We start from the raw sequence: 18,238 nt of genomic DNA, 5'->3' as shown, positions 1-18,238 counted from the left end.
CCGGTTTATTACAAAATAAAAGGTTTAAACAAACACGAAAAACACAGGACACGGCACTCTACGCCAAAATAAATAGACAAACAAAAACAGACTACTACTACTAATTTCCTCCGTCTCCAATCCCGTTCTCCGCTCACCGAACACCCAACCGCCAGTATGTGACAACGTGCATCTATATATACTATTGTGCTGGGATTCAATTACCAATTAATTATTCACTTGAATCCCAGCACGTGAATTAATAAAGTGCAATTCCCTGTGCTCACATATTATTACTTTTTACTTGCACGTGAAGTGCTGTGCAATCCTCGTGCCTAAATACACATATACATTTTTAAACACTCGTGTTACACAGACCCGTTTATATCCCGTGTACCAATGACTATACACCAACATTTAAACACACCACACACAACACATAACAGATAATATACACAGGGGAGGGCACTTTGTCACAATGCCTATCTACATGTTTTGCAAGAGCAGTTGTTGCAGACTCTAAAGTGTTTTGATTACTTCCTGATTTCTAGACAGCCACACAGAAGCATGATAAAAGCACAGCAACTTTACAAAATATATAATTAAAAGAATTGAGATAAGTCAGCAATACAGCAGGTTTACATGGACGATATTTTGATAATTAAAAAAAAAAACAATGAAGTTTATATTCTGTTGTCTTTTTGACTTTTTATATAAAATTAATTATAAACAAACTGCCACTGAATTATATACAGGATTTAGTTTATTGATTAAAAAAATAAATAAATAAAAAAGATTATGGTGGCAGCTGTATTATCTCCTAATTACACAAACCTGGGAAGTATTATCCATAGCTCCACTGCCATTACTAACTGCTTTATTTGGCAATAGAGTTAGAAACTAAAATATCAAGAGTAATCTCTAATGTGGGAGTCAGTTTGGTTTTCAGGTCATTACTGGTTGACACATCAATGTGATTTTAGAATCCGAAGTGGAATAGTGAGGCAGTGTAGCCTAATGGTTGCATAAAGTATTAGAAAACTGAATAGTTTTGGATCTGTCCTCAGCCTCAGACACTAAATGTTTCTGAAAAAATGTCAGTTTTTAACTTTATAAAAAGGTGCCAGTGCCTATCATATCAGTAGTCTCAAAACATGGGCATTATGTTTAAAGTTTGAATAATACAGTCATGATGTGCCCAATTCCATAACATTCATATTTGTATTGATCTGCATACAATCTGACAGGAAAAAAAATGACTAGGCTTCCTGCGATAATAATGGGAATGTCAGAAGTGTCAATGTGGTGGCATGCAGAGCTGGAAACAAACAGCATTGTTTGGTCTTTGTGTATAAATAGTATTAATGCAATCTTTCAAAAGGTAATTAGTGATTTTGTACAGCTAAAAAAATCATCACATGATGGAAATGCCATATCAGTTTGTTCACAATTCAAGTTTGTAGTGGCAACAATTTTGATATGAAATGAATATTGTGTTATGCTGCTGTAGTGAAGTCTTATAATTAAGAAGTTTATGTCATAATTTAAAAATAAAAGTAATGTACTAACATTGGGTATAGTTGACTGACTTCTAGTGCAACATATACATTAATCTGGTTGGGCGATATTTTTTAAATTCTAGAATAGAGATTTATCTTTCCATTGGTAAATGTATCCAGTTAATTAATTTACATAAAACAAGCTAGACTACTGAACTCAAACTACTTAATGTGTAAAACAGTATCACTGTATTGTTCATCAAACATAGGTTTAGAAAGAAAAAGAAACATTAACAGTACAGTACCCTGAAGTTGAAGTTGAGATGTTGAAAAAAGGCAGACCGTCCTCAACTTTTCAAACAACTGAAGGTTATCTGCCAATGGGAATGTACTGTCAATCATCTCCCCTACTTCCTCCCTGTTTCTTTCCAGAATAATTAGCTTCTCCAGAATTGTTTGCATGTGTAAACTGTTTTGACTTTATGTCTGGCAGATTAATTGATCCAGCATGATTCATTATCATATAACCCTTGTTGTATAAACCAGATTACTTATTGTTAAACAACTTTCACCCATCTATAAACATTTTTTAAAAAATGTATATAAAATCTGTCTGTTCAATATTTATAAATATTAGAAATATATACAGTAGACATTCCAACTCTACTTTCTGTGCCTTAGTGATCACAGGTTGGTGGTAAAGAATGACTGAGATATTTCTATGAAAATTAAACTACTATTTTGTTAGAGGACAAATACATAATTGAGCTGTTACAAAAAAAAACATACTGTTATATATAAAATACCATATTTTTATCCATGTACTTTATGATTTAATGTAAGTATATAAGAAAAAGGGTGTTTAAAAAAAAATTTCAACAATTACTTTAAACAGTAAACACCAGGGAACATTAAATGCATAAAGGCTGTGTTAAATGGATTACAATCTGCAGAAACAGCTGCCTTGTAGCTATTAAAACTGAACTAGATTAAACGCATAGCAGTGGGAAGTGCTATTATGCAACTATTTCTTTGACAACAGTACCATCTGCTGCCTAAAATGTTTATAATGTTTTTATATACGACTATATTGAATTTCAAATTTTAACACAGATTGAAAGCAGATATTTCTGACTTGATATAAAGCTTATTATGTTTTATGAATTATGGTACATGCTGTTGTTTGCTAAAGTAGACCAAAGGGGAAAACAAGCAATGAATTTAGAGTGGCATCAGATATAGACAGCGATGCTGTTAACACATCTTGATGACATACCTTGACATTTTCACAAAAATGTAAACAAGAAATGCGAAGATTATGAACAACCACTTTATGATCACTGACCTGGGTAGAAGTACAGTTTGAGACAGAGCACACAACTTTTAATAGATTATACAGGGTTATCTGAATCATGTATTACATGGGTGAAAAAAAAATTTAAAAAAATTGTGCCAAACGCCAGTTTCAACCTTGTGGCTGGCTTCTTCAAAACTGAGATGAAGCTGTCTGAAAAACATTAAAGTGAAATACAGTACCTAATAGCTAACCAGGGTACACTACTTGTTTATCTCCTTCTTAACCCTCGTAGATGCAGAGGAGCAAGCGTTATTGTGCTAAACAGGTCACTTACTGCCTGACCTCTGTGAGAAGTTGAAAGTATTGCTATGCTGAAAGTTGAATTGGAGTGTTGCTATCAAATCAAAGGTGCCAATAATGGGAAAAAATAGGTATTTCTTCTACTGTCAGCTTTCAGACCGTCACTGCAGACACAAGAGGTATCAGACAGTCAAGTATGACAAAATACCAGAGCACCGGCAAGTAGAACTAGTAATTATGGTAACGGACAGCAATATTGCAAAATAACTTCTGTTTTCATTTTTATATATAAGTTATTGAGCATATGTGTTAGATATGTATTAAAATGTGTTTTCTACAGTTTTCATTTTTAAACTTTACACCTCAATGTATAATATAATATCCTATTACTAGATAATATTCTCATCCTTTCTAAGTCAGTTCTTTAGAAATGGAAGTGTTTTCCTGACAGGTGATTCAACAGTGTTGCTTCACAAACAACACGACAAAAAGGTGTTAATGTTATGTATCTCAGTCGTTATACTTACACTTTAACTTTGCTGTTACTGAACACAGACTCTAGGTTTTAATTGATTAACACATGAGTCATTGAAGTTTGCTTTAATTATAATTGTGATAAATAATTAATCAAATCTGCTTAAAGCCAATAGAACTAAGAACTAAATTCTTGGAATGTAATTTCTAAGTAAATAAATGTAACTACCATGAGTAATCACATGGGACTACTTATTGGTAAAAGTGATGATTTTCTATTTTTTTGCAGCGTTGTTTTCTATTTGAGGCAAGGATGCATCTACAGCATTGAAGCAGAAGGCTTTGACAATTGTTTTGACGGTGCATAAATGTGACACAGTGACAGTCCCGAGCAACAAAGAACAAGCAGGCAGAGACACACAGGGAAATGAGTGCTGGGAAGAGGGATAGAGGAGTGCATTTTACAGATGGCAAGCTGCATCTTTTCATTGGTGTACAGACATAAGAAGCAGTTCTGGGACTGGGTCCTGTCCACAAAATCTGCTCAGAAATAGTCGGTACTTGGCACAAGTAGAAAAAACAATTAGTGTCACCTAGGGAGCCCTATGCTGTTGGAAGAGATAATGCCAGAACAGTGCTATACTCTTACAAAGAACTTTACTTTGTATTCTGCAAAATTATATACACATCACTTCTGATGATCACACAAATTACAAAGTTTTCTTTCTCATAAAGAGTTTAAATTCACAATCCTACACCTGCACTGTTCTAGTATATACCATATATCCTGAACAGCATCCTCCTTCCAAATTATAAGACAAGAGATCAGATTCTCCTGTTTTAAATCCTGCAAAACAAACATACAAACACACATTTACTATTAGCTAACCAGTATTTAATGTTAGCAAACCTAAATCTTAGGTATTGTCACTATGATTAAAAAATATATCCTTAATGAAACTGGATGATTGAAAGTAAAATTATGTTTCAGTAAAATTGCAGCGAATATGATCTGTGGAAAGAAATCTAGTGCAAAGAATAACAAATCAGATCTGTAACTCACATGTATACACCGCACTTAAATAATGTACAAAACTCCATATATACAGTATGTCAAACAACAGAAGTTACCAGGGATAGGGAATAGCAATGTTAAACCATATAACCCTTTAATTCTTTTGATGAATCTTACTGCTTAGATACTGCTGTCACTAATACAGGTTACGACATATAGTAAAACTGAGTGGTTGCAATAATTATGCCTTTTCTTCCGTTTATATAAGAAGTTACCAGGGATTACGGAATAGCCATGTTAAACCATATAACCCTTTAATTCTTTTTTTAACATACTGTTTAGTTACTGCTGTCACTAACACAGGTTACAGCAGATAGTAAAACTGAGTGGTTGCAATAATTCTGCCTTTCCTTATAAAGGTTTACCACAGTATTTCTGCACACACATTTGTACTTTTACCATGCTTTTGCCATGGTTATACAATGTATTTACAATAGTTTAACCTAGTTTGAATTGTTTTTTTTTTTTGTTTTGTTTTTGTTTTAATATGCTTTACCATACTTAACTGATTTCCAATGCTTACCTATGCTTTACCATAATTTTACTTTGCTATACTTTACTATGGGAAACTTTTATAGAGGATAGAAAAGATAAACCAAACTGATTGGGTTGCTATCAATGTTCCTCATACTGGCCCATTGTACTTAAAACAATGGGCATTTTTCAATGTAATAAGAGCAATGGAATGGACTAATATAACTGTAAATGAAAGATTGGGCACACTCTTTGACAGCCTGAAGATTTGGGGCGGAAACTAATCCCTTCTAACAATTCCTGATTCTATCCATTACTTTGGAAAGAAACTCGTCTGTTCTATGACTTCATTTAATTCCTTCTGTTGCTGTATTCCCTTTACGTGTTACCCATATGACTGCTCTCTGATCTCCACCTTTATCTTCTCTTCTTAACTTTGATTCTGCTCATTTATCTCCCTAATCCCTGCAGCTATTTCCTCTCTCTGTTGGATCTTGCCTTTAAACTCTTTCCAACTTAATCCTAAAACCTTTTTTCCAGATATCCTTTTTCCTAAACTGGCAATAATTCTGACACGTGAATCAGAACATCCCAGCTGAAAAAAGCGCCTTACCTTTGTAACAAGGAAAAGAATCTAAACTCCTAAACTCAGTTATGTACCATATGACAAACTGTGGTCACTGCTGTGCTACAATACATTCTATAGTCACATACATATCTACTATATATACACAATAGACTAAGTTTGTTTAAACATGTGGTTTTCTGTAAAATATCCACACCCTTTTCCTTGTGTCTACTGTATCACTATTCCAACATAACCCGGTTCATTTGGTATTACACTCTGCTGAGAGGCATGACAAATAGACCCTTGTGAAACCTTTTTACCGTACACATTACTGTCTCAAACGTGGACATCACCAGAAGTGAGTTACTGAAATGATATACAACATTCTCTCAAAAGTAATTATCCATTAGGAAAGCTGTGTGACACCAACAGTAACTTTATTAAAGTCACAGTAACACTGTGTGGCGGGAGTGCACAATACTTCCTGTTGCAGTTCGCCCTCCCAACCACTCTGGTGGCTCTCCAGCACCGCCAGTGGTTGGGAGGGCGAACTACAACAGGAACTCCTTGCACTCCTGTCACACACTGAAATAAAACTTTTTATTGTACTGTAATTTAAATTTTTACCAATTTAAAAGTACTGTGCATTTTACTGAAAATATGCTTGCAAGCAAACTTTTAAAAAGTTTTTTCAGAACGGTTGACAAAGTGTTTGCGAGAATGTTGAAATCTGCAGCAAAATCTTTCTTTTTCTTGTATGGTGGTGCATTATCCACCACTTTCAACACCTCCATTTTTGTCTGCAAGAATAATGCACGTTTTTTAGGCTGGTCGCTTTTTAGTAGTCCCAAAACAGCACTAAAATACAGTTAATACATTTCTCAATATCCTTTACACTCAGCTATTCAAACTATGGCAATTTGTTTTATTCAACAAATTACTCCAAAATAATTTGCATAATCAAGTTAAGTGAACTTAGTAATGTATAATAAGCGACTGCTAAAGTTGGCCAGGAAATAATATCAGGAAGTACATTTTATCGAAGTTCATCATAATGAGAATTTACTGTAGTTTATAAATTTAAAAAAATGGTATAACAAAAATAAATCCCAATCTAATTTTCTACAGTAACATTTTTAAAGTACAATTTTAACCCAAGATCAGATATTTGCTGAACAGTTTTAGACGGCCTTTATATTAGTTTATAAATAGGGTACTTTATAGTTTAACTGTTAGTGAAAAAAAAAAAACTGCAATTGTTGTGTTTGTTGTTAACACAGGTAATTATCAAAAAAAAGTGTGACCATATATATATATATATATATATAAAATTTATTGCCTGTAATTACTGTTGGAAGTCGGCTTTACACTTCCCCGGAATCAGAAACTCCGCTTCTGATGAATGAGCTAACACTACGCAACTGTGCCACGTTTTATTTCTTATTTCTTTTTTTAACAGCTACATGGGTTGCGATTGTAGTCTGCATTTCTAACCTTACAGAGCTTGTTGTTTTAAGTTTTTTCCTCTGCTATTTGCGGCTTTTAAAAAAAAAAAAAAGGAGACTAGCGATTCCTCCACCGGGACCCAGCTCTGCTGTAGCCCGCTGTTGAGTCGACGAGCTTGTCTCAGCCTGCCTTCTTGGCACACTGAAAAAAATAAAGCCCTTTTCCAAAGTACTGTCTATAGCCCATACTCCACCCTGCTGCAAGCTACACGCTGCACGGTCCTGCGATGACACGTAGTTCCGACTCCCCTCCTCTGTAAGCTATGTGCTGCACTGGTTGGGTGACTGCGCTTGGTCCAGACTAGACGCCCCTGCCCAATACCCATGTTGCTTGGTGCCCTCTGTGTCCCAGAGCCTCGGTGCCTTAGTGCTTCTGCTCCCTCGGTGCTTCGCCCCAGCACGTCAAGAGATATCAAGATTCCACCCTTGCACGTCCTGTGGGAGGATGCTCCCTCCACAAGACAAACACCTACCTTGTGCACGGTGCCTGGGCATGCAGCACGCCTCCTCCGCCTTTAGGAATGAGACATTCTGGAGTTCACGAGCGAGGAGGAACAAGATGCTATTTCAATCACAGCATCCTGGGATGGTGAGAGAGGTCCAAGAACTGACGCAGGAGACAGGCCCCAGCTCAGAGGTCACCTCAGAGGCTGATGTTAACCCTCCCTCAAGCTCAGTTCGGGCCCTTATGAAGTGAGCCTCCAAATTCCTCCAGGTTACCTGTATGGCAGTGTCTGAACAATGCCGCTCCATTTTCTGTACGACGCAGGCCACCCCTTCGAATTGAAAAGGAACTTTAGGTTACTTACCATAACCCTGGTTCACTGAAAGAGAAGATGACCACCAAACATTGCGAGGTCGCATCACTCGCATTTGCGGGTTAGATGATAAACAGGAAGTGAACTCCGTGGAGTGACTATTTGTTCCCTCGGAAGGCAGGACCAAGCACATCACCGAGCATATCGGCAGCTCTGATATAAAAATACACAGTAAATACCTGAGCTGTGGCAGGAATATCCCAAAAGTATTGGTCGGTGGTTGTCTTCTCTTTCAAGGAACCAGGGTTACATTTGTATTGTACTGCAGTACAATTCCAGTATTGTAGTATCTCACAGCTCTTGCCTGTCTGTTTTGCATCATTTAAGAAAACCATTAACTTGACCTTGACCTCAACAAGATCAACAGTCAGTCATTAATTATTTAAAAAAAACAAAAACAAATGTAAATTGTTCTTTGAACCATGCCAAAATGTTAGGCAGCTGTTTCTCTGATATTCCATTTTGCTAATAAAGTTTTTTTTTTTTTTTTTTTTTTTTTTAATATCCAGTCTAAATAATTACACAAGTTTGCATAATGCTGCATACTGTACACACAACAAGTTTGCATAATGCTGCATACTGTACACACAACAAGTTTGCATAATGCTGCATACTGTATTCCATTGATTTATTCTAGTTAATTACGCCGCATGTTAGAGCACAGTGTGACAAATTATAAAATATTGAAATATTCATTCGCCAGATTGTTATTTTTGTTTAAAAAAAAAAATCTAATAAAAATGCAATGTTTATACAGAACGGCAGATGGCAGTAAAGCTATACTCAGAAACTCAGTAATTCAGCAACAAGCGACCACACCGTTATTTTTTTTGTTATATAAGATACAGTTTTCAAATTTGGTAGTTTTTGGAGGTGTGCACTTTGTGTTACGTATTGTCATAATTACTCCGCTTTTTTTCAGCCAACAACTGCGAGCAGCAGCAGCCTGTAGCGTATTTCTGTCCAGATATTCAAATGGCATCAGGTAAGGAATGGCATGTTATGAAATCACATTAAATTAATGTGGTATTTTAGCGCTTTACAACGTAAATTATTATGGTTATATACTGTATATCACATACAAAATAATAATAATAATAATTTTCCGCCGACTAGGTCTGTGTCTAAGTTTTACATTATTATTATTATTATTATTATTATTATTATATTATTATTATTATTATTATTATTATTATTATTTGTATTACGGGTTCTCCATATAGCTGTTATTTCCTGTCGAAATAAAAGTGACTTAAAACAAACGTGTTACCATAGCAGTATTTCTGGCTGCTGTCACATGAGAACATCCTCCAGTACTTTGTGACTAGAGTCGTTTTCGCGGTTTCTTTAGCTAGCATATGTATCCAAATAAAGCCAGATAGTCCCAGCTGCCCTCGATGCTGTTTTTGATGTAGGATTATGGATAAGTTAAAAAAAAAAAAAAAAGATTTTAATGAAAGGTCAAACCTACTTTTATTATTTGTGTTTCATTGAGCAGAAGGTATTCAAATCTTTCAACCAATCATGATAAAAGTTATTAAAATGAAATGGGAGAAAAAGACCATTTCTTCAAGCTGCAGTCCACAATGCTTGTTCAGTTTTGTACTGGGGGAAAAATATGCATTTCGACAGTTTACTTTTGAGTGCTGTTGACTTTACATTGGCTTTCCAGCTTCTTTACATCCTGTTATAATCGCAGTTTTAGCTGTGAGCAAAAAGGCCTTGTGCCTTGACTTACTTATACTGCCTGCAATACCATGTTATAACAGTCATCTACATACAGGCTGATGTAAACCAAGAAAACAAACGCGTTTCTTAACAGAGCATCTCTTTCTGGACAAATCGGTTGTCTAGAGAAAGAGATGAGAAACAATGTGTCTCAGTAGCACTGATCCTTTTCAGTTGTAGATGGGAGTCAAAAACATAATTAAATTTAATTGTCAATTATAATTTAAAAAAATAGTAATAATCAAGACTCTACAAATATTACGATATTTGATTATTGTTCCAACCCTAATTAAACGTAGAAGTCCCATGCATTAAAACTCATCAGGCAGTAATGTTGAGTATTGCACAGAGTGATAAAGGGCTCTACAGTATATACTATAGATATTCTTGGTTGCGCAACCAACATTTTAGGGCTCAGTTGTCAAAAGCAAACTGCTGTGTTGGGAAACTAGAGAAGACATTAGTTTAGCAACATATTCTGTCCGCCAAAGCAGTTTTCACATAGATACAAGGGCATCCAAATAGTACTTCTGCTGGCCAATATTACTGAAAGTATTCTGCCGTTTCAGTAATATTCCCTGCTGTACAAACAAATGATGGTCAATAATGTAATCTTTTGTTCTGTAAATATTAGATTTGCATTTTTGGTTCAAAGGAAACCATTCAGCATTTTGAAATTGAGTTTTGTTATTTTCCTGCATGATTTCATATTTGTTTTCTACAAATCCCAAGTTTCTACAAATGGCTGCAGTGCAACAAAGTTTTCAAGCATGATTTAATATACGAGGGACCATCTATTGTGTGTGTGTGTGAAGTATTTTAAAATGCCAAGAGTTAGACAACAAAAAACACATCACAAGCTCTGACTGTAGAAACAAGTTGAAGAAAGTCTGATTTAACTTAATATAAATGGCCCTTCAATTGACAACCTGCCAGTTCAAAAGATGTAGAAAAATAGCATGTCTTGACAGACAAGGTTGCTCAAGTGAAACAAGTGCTTTGCATGTTAAGGCAAATAGGGAAATCGCACGTTCATAATGGAAGAAACATAAACAATATTTTGTAAGGTATTATTTACAAAAGGGCACTAAACATTATGGTGCACCATAATTGCAATTAGTGTGCATGTTCATGATTTTCGTATTTACTGTTGCCATTGAAGTTATTATCGCACGAAATAGTGGCCATATTCTGGCGCACACTTATTGTGCCACACTATGGATATGTGATTGGTATTTGTAATGCATAATAATGTATTTAAATGAGGCACCCCGCTCTGAATAATGAGATGCTCTTTATTCACCCCGTATTTACTAAGGGGTGATAATTGTAATTGCACCTTTCAGTTAGTTTGGAAACCAGACTTTATCCACTGAAAGGCATTCTGTTTAACCAACTGTTCTTGGCTGAAATCTATCTAACATCATGGAGGTTATATTAAGCATAAATAAACGTGAATTAATGTTATAATTTCTTAGATTTTATTTTTATAGTTCATTACACTGATACAAATAATAGAGTGGTTAAATAAAACACTGGACCAAACAAGCTATTATAATTTAAAACAACCTCTTCCACTAGAATTTGTATCTCCTTTGTGTGCAGTTTTAGTTTGCGTTGCCTGTCTGTCCCCTGTGGAAGGCTGCGTCTGTTTATCGCTCATTTTCGGTCAATGTAAGCCACCTCCACCTTTCACAGTAAGCTACTGACCAAAAGATACGCCTGGACTGCTGGGGCTTTTTATATCATGGTGGTCATGGGTAAGTCTTGGATATTATCGTGCACATTAAATTATCACTCACAATACATATAGTGTGCACGCTATGGTATTTAAATTAGCCAGATGCTCATTAATTAATGCGTTCCCTGTTAGTAAATGGGCAGGTAAATTTAGATTTATGGTGCCCGTTGGGCTGACCACTTAATGTGCACATTACAGCTACATTTAGGGCCCTTTCGTAAATGAGCCCTAGTGACTGATAAAACTAACCAGAAAATTATTTCAATGGCAAAGCTAACATTGAACCAGCAGAGGGTGCCAATGGATAATACATAGATAATACATAATGCATAGATCTCAAGGTCACTACTTCTTTTTGCTTATGCAATTTTTATGGGCAAATATTCCAACTTCTTCGAAACGAAGGCAATGCCCTTTTCTGTAGAAGCAGTTAATGTAATGTACAAAGGGAAAGACTCCATATATATATATATATATATATATATATATATATATATATATATATATATATATATATATATATGCTCTCAAAAGTATTCACCTCCTTGGACTTTTCCACATTTAATTGTGTTACAACATGGAATCAAAATGGATTTCATTATTTTCTGTTTTATATTTGTAATTAATTTAGAACAATCTGTAGATTTTTTTTTTTCACCTTGACATTATGGACAACAAAAACAGTCTTCACAAAAGGAAAATAGCAAAGAGGGATGATTTGCTGCTTTATAGGACTTTTAGCTGGATTTCTAACTGATGACCATATCCTTCAATTTTGCAGCATACACTTGAACATCCTGAAAACCGGATGATGGTGGCTTGTGAACAAGCTCAGCTGATGGCCAACCTTGCCAAACTCATTAAAGCAAAGTTGGTAGGTACAAGCGTGGTTGTGACTGATCTGTGTCAGGGTACATTATTGACAACACAGGAGTATACCGGCTTTCTAATTTGCCTAGGTCTAAATTATAAAATAGTTACATAGAGATATAGTGTGAAAACAAATCTTAATTTGGTACTGACTGGTAATACTGACTTGCACATTATACTTTGTTAGAAATGCTTAAGATAAAATGTGCCTCATTTTCACAGAGGGTACCGCCCCATAGTTTAGAGCACTTGGCAAAACATGTTTGTTTTTTGTAACTGCTTTGTCTTTTCAGGGGTATGTACAGGGTACAGTGCTTTAAACCTGGCTCTTGCATTGCTGGCTGATGGCAAGGTTGTTGCTTGTGATGTCAGTGAAGAGTTTACCAGTAAAGGACTTTACCACATAAAGGGGCTGATGTAAGGATACGTGCAAAGCGATTTGCGGCTGCAAAATACCCGTATTGCAGCCAAAATCAGAGTTTTGCACATGCAAGCCAAGTTTAGCAGTCGTAAAGCGGGACTTTAAAAAAGCCACTAAAAATGTGGCGTATGTAAAGAATGTTTTTCCCCTGCCGTTCTGCACCTGCCATCAAATTGGCACTTTGCCATCATTAATCCATTTAAATTATATTGAAATGTATTCAAATGAAGAAAAGAGCATGGAATTGGGCTGGGATCTGGAATACTAAGCAGACGCACACATTGTAATGAGATGTAAGGATTTGGCCTTGCACTTGGGCAATTTGCTGACTCTCCAAAAACTTTGCACCCCCTCTGACAAGGTGCAAACCATTGTAGGAGCAAGTAACGAAGAGCTGCATAAAAGCACACACCTGCAGAGACCTGTCATTGGCCTCAGGATGTCTGCTATAGTATACTTCCTGAGCTTCAATTTATAGCTTCAATTTCTAATTATGTAAGAAATTTCCAATTTGTATCTGATTAACTATGTAGATTCTTTTATTTATACAGTAAATCAACATATGCACTTATTATTAAACAACTGACAACAAATAAACACAATTAAGGTTCTCAATGCAAATCTGTACCATCTTATAGTGATACAAGCTATGTGATAGCTGTGCTTGTGAAGGGAGTAATTGTACAGCGAATCTTACTTGTATGAAGTTTATATAATAAAGAATAATTAAAGCAATGTAGCGCAACAGGGTATATGCATTGGGACTGCCATATTCCAATCATATAAAGACTATGAGGTATTTTATAATTATGAACAACTAACACGAATACTGTAGGTTTAAAGAGAACCATGGTGATGTCCTGAGAAATCACTGCGGCTATGACATTACATAACCTATTGAAATGAATAGAAGAACGATCCTTGCCATTGTATAATATAGATCAGGGGTCTCCAGTCCTGGGCCTGGAGGGTCGGTGTCCCTTCTGGTTTTTGTTCCAACTGTACCCTAAATTAATTTATTGGACCAGTTAAATTTTTACCTACAGAGTGTGTGTGTGTGTTTTTTTTTTTGTCATTGATTGTAATTTTTTTGTCAATATATATATATATATATATATATATATATATATATATATATATATATATATATATATATATATATATACACACTAGATAATGAACAACTACCTTAAGCAAAGCTTATTTTATAGAGCCATATTTTCTTCCTACTTTTAGCTAAATGGTGGTTAAAAAGCTTGTCAAGTAGAACGTAGATGCTTCTGTAAATGCTACACACTGAGAGACAAAACCAATTACGCTCAAGATTATTCCCCTGACCTTGCAGGGAAAAATGACCCCACTCCTGTAAACTAAGCCATACAGTCTTGACTGCAAGAGAGTAAATCGTTTCACCCTGACAGATAGTATGTATATCACTGCAAACTTGTGCTGGGGCAATGTTAAAGTGAAAGGAAAACAAATGGAGAAAAACACCCTTTTTTGTGCTGATTTCAAGCAGAATTATTCCCCTTGATGTTACATAAAAATATATATTTCATAATGAAGTATATAGGTTTACTGTCTGGGGGTGGTAAAGCTGACAATTTGATCAAATAACAGTAGATACAGTTATAGATGAAATTCTTAGTTATCTGTGAACCATGGCGTGTGAGCTGCACACTAAAATCCATACAGAACTTAAGGGGCATTCAGAGCAGCTTGAGGAAGTTCCTAATTGATTAGGAATGTATACAGCAGGATTCAGTGAGGGAAATGGTCTATGTAGAAACGTCAGCCACTTTGTCACAAGTCAAAACAAGGAACACAAACCTTTTGATGTCTAACCCTCCCCTTTTAGATAGATAGCTGATGCACTGTATTGTCTTCGTCTGATTTGGCTATGGAACAGTTAAAACGTTGTTTTTGCTTTTTGTAAGTGTAAGCTGTTATCGTAGGATAAAGAGGAGTATACTTGGCCTGCTATAACTACAATAGCTTTAACATTGTCCATTTTGTCATGCCCATATTGTTTTACGACTTTCCTCTAAGTGAAGTCTCCTCTAAATGAGTTATTTTTAACTTGAGCTGTCACTTCATTTTGTGAAGCCTTTTTAGATAGCACTGCTATCTAAATTCTCCAACATTATGCCATTAAGGCTCCAGTTTGTAAATCAAATTTCAGTCACCTTGCTTGTGCTTATTGTGTTGCCTGAGCCTGCAATGCCCTTCACAGTGCTCTAAAACTCCTAGGACTAAGTGGTAATTTAAGAACTAATTTGCTGTGTCATTTGAATACAGACTGCACAAATATTCTGTTTATATATATTAATCCGAAACCTGCTGCGAGTCAAATTCGCATGCACCTGCTCTACCTGCAACAGTAAGGGTTTATTATTAATTCAGTCTCTCTATTCAGCAACAGACATTTAACAAGGGCTTTGCCTTTATTTTAGATAGAGATTTTTCTAATACCTCTAGCAGTCCCATTAAATATTTAAAGAAATACTGTGGGGTGCTGCAAAAAAAATCATGTATATATGTGTCACAAAGTGCAAATGCGTTGGCAGGCATGGTTCCCTAGAGGCCTGTGTTCAGAAGCAAGGAACCTTCACCTTTTGTGTTTCTGAATTTCTGCCTTCTTGACATTTTGTATATGATTGAAAAAATCAATAGACAATTGATGACAAAAGCAAGGTTAAAACGGTGCCCTTTCACAGCCCTGTCCTGTCTTTTTTTTTATTATTATTATTTTTATTTTATTTTTTTGAGAAATTTAATTAAAAAATTCACCACACTGAATTATTCAAGTATGAGAAGTCCCCTTCACTGTAGTTACCTGTTCTTGTAGTCTGGAGTTGAACATAAAATTGACCTGAGGATACAGCCAGCTCTACAAGTAAGTAAAAAAAAAAAACAGCTGCAAAACACAATCATGCCACAACCGTATTGCAATGAAAAAGAAATCAGAATTCTACATGTAAGGGTTTAGAATAGTATTACCACAGTATTCTGCTAATGCACGCATCCCTCTTTAAAACGTTGTATAAAAAACACCCTTACATACTGTAGACCTTTACTACAGTTTACATGCAAGGAACTTCTACATACAAACGACATCCCTGTTTTAGAAATAGCTGTTAATTCAGAATAATGCTACTAATCAATATTGTTTTTCTAATGCAAGAATAGGTGTCACACTAATAACACTATGTAACACAATTTTTGTTCCTGGGTAGTAAGTGTTATTTCCTAATTGCTTATGTATCACCAAAAAAAAAAAAAAATTGTTACATGGTGTAATATGCTCAGCAGAGTTCAAAACTTTACGAAATACACTGATACATAAAGCTGCAACAAACTTTATAGCCAATCATATAACCAAAATAAAGTGTGGAAATCATTTTTACTCAGTCAATAAATAGAGCAATATTTTATTTATTTATTTATTTAAGTAAAAACTTCTTGTTGACAATACAAGCATCACAAATCAATTGCACTGCTAGTGGTTTTAAGTGTTACTCATCTGGAGGACCAAAATTAAGAAAATTGGGAGAAGATTATTCACCATTAACTCTGACACCTATCCCAACATGTTTAAACTTGGGGGATCTCAACTGTTCATTTTTAACAGCTAGATACTAGAAGACTGCACTCTTCAACTTTATCAAGCAAGGCTTGATTCAGTTCAGACCCAGATGTTTTCTGGGCTAAGGACCAAAAACCCATTTTCCACCCATTGTGTAAAATGTATAATGCAATCTCAAATTGTTTGTGTGTTGCATGTCTTTCAACTTTTCTTTCTGGTTTTACAGGTGAGCTTGTGGCCGCTGGTGAAGCTGAAACCTTTGACTTTGCCTTTATAGATGCTGACAAAGCTAATTATGACCAATATTACAAGAAGTGTCTACTGCTACTTAGGAAAGGAGGAATTATAGCCATTGATAATGTGAGTATGGTCCTCCAAGCCACGTCTTTACACTTACCGCCTATGCAGATGTAAATCCCATTTCAAGTGTTTCCATGCCAGCTACTTCCTTTAGCGTTCATGTATCACTTCACTCCTTCTTCACTTGGGGTGCTTGTGTCTTGAGAAGCTTGTGGTAAGATTACTTGGAAGAGGCAGGGAAACAGGTGGAATAAGTTATGGGATGAAATTACTGTGATACAGTATGTCTGCGCCACAAGAATTTACATTTTTCTGAAACTTGCATTGGCTATTGCAAGACACCTACAACTAAGTAAACATTCTGTTGACATTTAAAGGAATACTTTATACTCTGAATATGTTTATTATTATGGGAGTATTCTGTTAAGGTATGCACAATATTGCTAAATAAACCTCTGGACTGGCTAGCCTGCATCTTTTTGAAAATCTCACTGGATGCAAAAAAATGTATGCAAGCCAGCTTAAGGCAGTAACTACAAAGATGCAGAGTTAGCTACCAGTTGATTTCCAACAGGCAATTTTGGGGAACATGTTTTTAATATAAACCAATGTTGGCAAGCAGTTATCACTGGGTGTATTAGCACTGTACACATGTGTTGGAGACTTAAGTACTTGAGAGTGTGTACTGTTGAATTCTTTATTCTATACAGAGCCCTTACATAAGACTACATAGAATGAATGGGGCGTCATCCTTCATATAGAATAATTATATTCTAGGCAAACCATGATGTAAACTTTGAAGATAGTCATGACAAGTTGCAATACAGGGAAGACACGTGGATGGCTGCAGTAGTTGCCCCCGTTCAACCCCTCCTGTTTTTGTCTTTCAGGTGCTTTGGGGAAGAAAAGTGCTGAACCCAGAGAAGGGCGACAACGACACCCAGTGCATTCACAAGCTGAATGAGAAAATTCATAGAGATACCAGGGTCAATATCGCATGATAACAGTAGGAGATGGGTTAACCTTGGCATTCAAGATCTAACCTATTATAGATGTTAAAAGCATGCAGGTCAGATCCATTGTTTTAAGGACCGAGAACAGTTTGGAAGTACAGTAGGGGAACACTTTAAAATAATGACTGCAACTACTTAATGCATTCTCTGTGTTTATGTGTACTAACACATTTCATAACAACATATTTCAGTGGATATCTTTGTGACCATTATTTTAAAGTGTTAATAGATATTGTATGTCTTTAGGAATTTATGACAGTTTTAATTGTTACTGCCATATACTGCCAGCGATGAAAATAATTGTCAAGTGTTGTAGTGATTTTTATACAGCAAAGATTTAACACTAGTTTATAGTTTTAATTGGTTGTTGCAACTAACAAGATGCCTTTCATACGAATTACTGTAACCTTGCCTAAAACTACCAGGAACAAGTCATTTTGTACCTTGTTACTTTTAGAATGCAAATGGAGCTTAATAAAATCAATGAAGCATTTAATGGTGTCTGGATTAGTGCATTAGACCCACTGCACATATTGCTAACAAAATCATTCCATAACTTTCACCTGTCATGTACTTCCATTTGCTGTGTA

General features: G+C 35.5%; 1 pseudogene; it reads left to right on the top strand.

Annotated features, from left to right (window-relative positions):
• LOC121325880 overlaps positions 1-18,238 on the top strand; it is a 66,195-nt pseudogene extending 47,957 nt beyond the window's left edge.

Source organism: Polyodon spathula, chromosome 13 (assembly GCF_017654505.1).
Source record: "Polyodon spathula isolate WHYD16114869_AA chromosome 13, ASM1765450v1, whole genome shotgun sequence".
NCBI lineage: Eukaryota > Metazoa > Chordata > Actinopteri > Acipenseriformes > Polyodontidae > Polyodon > Polyodon spathula.
The sequence above is the reverse complement of the archived record's forward strand: the minus strand, read 5'-3'. Positions and strand labels throughout refer to the sequence as shown.